The 1,793-nt window shown below is 55.8% G+C and overlaps 1 long non-coding RNA gene across 1 annotated transcript in view; it reads right to left on the bottom strand.

The window, feature by feature from the left end:
* Positions 1 to 600, bottom strand: part of LOC108801550 — a 7,607-nt gene extending 7,007 nt beyond the window's left edge. The window contains exon 1 of the long non-coding RNA XR_001942153.1: positions 477 to 600. This is a non-coding gene — a long non-coding RNA (uncharacterized LOC108801550). The remainder of the gene's footprint in view (positions 1 to 476) is intronic.
* Between the last annotated feature and the right edge of the window lie 1,193 nt (positions 601 to 1,793).

Here is a 1,793-nt window from a genome sequence, read left to right as displayed (position 1 = left end):
GGGAGTGAAGTGGAGTTGGGCAGAGGGGGGATTGGGGTACAGTAGAGGGGGACGGGGGTAGAAGAGAGGCCGGGAGTGAAGTGGAGTTGGGCAGAGGGGGGAATTGGGGTACAGTAGAGAGGGACGGGGGGTAGAAGCGGCCTGAAGGGTAATACAGAGGGATCAGAGGATAACAGAATGGAGCTTGGGGTACAAACACAGAGGGGGTTGGGGTATATTTAAGGGGGTTTCAGTACACACCGAAGGGCAAAGGGGTAATTGGGGTACAGTAAAGGGGCAGTGGGGTAGAATGGTGTATAGAGAACACTCGGGCCGTACAACGCTCTCACAATGTTGGAGGCATCAGGTGTTCAGTTTCGTCCCCGGACGCCCCCCCCCTCCTCGCTCTCAGGGACGGGGGAGGACGCAGGAAAAGCAGATGTTCCTCCGTCATTATTCCCTCTGCTGCGGGGGATTCTGGGAAATCATTTACTCACCACAACCCCGCTGGCTGCTCCTGATTGGCTGCCGGTGCTGTCTGGGGACTTCTGGGTAATTTCAGCCGTGTGATTCCCATGAATGTCGCTCACCAGAGACCTCAACTTACCGGCGGATCTGCAGAAGATACAATGTATGAGAGCGCGTACCCTGCCGCCACAATGTATACAGGACCACCTACCTGTACACAGGGCCACCTACCTGTACACAGGGCCACCTACCTGTACACAGGGCCACCTACCTGTACACAGGACCACCTACCTGTACACAGGGCAACCTACCTGTACACAGGGCCACCTACCTGTACACAGGACCACCTACCTGTACACAGGGCCACCTACCTGTACACAGGGCCACCTACCTGTACACAGGGCCACCTACCTGTACACAGGGCCACCTACCTGTACACAGGGCCACCTACCTGTACACAGGGCCACCTACCTGTACACAGGGCCACCTACCTGTACACAGGGCCACCTACCTGTACATAGGGCCACCTACCTGTACATAGGGCCACCTACCTGTACACAGGGCCACCTACCTGTACACAGGGCCACCTACCTGTACACAGGACCACCTACCTGTACACAGGACCACCTACCTGTACACAGGGCCACCTACCTGTACACAGGGCCACCTACCTGTAGACAGGACCACCTACTTGTACATAGGACTACCTACCTGTAACTACCTACCTGTACACAGGGCTACCTACCTGTACATAGGGCCACCTACCTGTACACAGGACCACCTACCTGTACACAGGGCCACCTACCTGTACACAGGACCACCTACCTGTACACAGGACCACCTACTTGTACATAGGACTACCTACCTGTAACTACCTACCTGTACATAGGGATACCTACCTGTCTATATGACCACCTACCTGTACACAGGGCCACTTACCTGTACACATGACCACCTACCTGTACACAGGGCCACCTACCTGTACATAGGGCCACCTACCTGTACACAGAGCCACCTACCTGTACATAGGGACACCTACCTGTACACAGGACTACCTACCTGTACACAGGGCCGCCTACCTGTACACAGGGCCACCTGTCTGTACATAGGGCCACCTGTCTGTACATAGGGCCACCTGTCTGTACACAGGGCCACCTGTCTGTACATAGGACCACCTGTCTGTACACAGGGCCACCTGTCTGTACATAGGGCCACCTGCCTGTACATAGGGCCACCTGTCTGTACACAGGGCCACCTGTCTGTACATAGGGCCACCTGTCTGTACATAGGGCCACCTGTCTGTACATAGGGCCACCTGTCTGTACATAGGGCCACCTGTCTGTACA

Source organism: Nanorana parkeri, unplaced genomic scaffold, assembly GCF_000935625.1.
Source record: "Nanorana parkeri isolate BGI_ZX_2015 unplaced genomic scaffold, ASM93562v1 scaffold2379, whole genome shotgun sequence".
Lineage (NCBI taxonomy): Eukaryota > Metazoa > Chordata > Amphibia > Anura > Dicroglossidae > Nanorana > Nanorana parkeri.
This window is presented reverse-complemented; position numbering and strand designations above follow the sequence as displayed.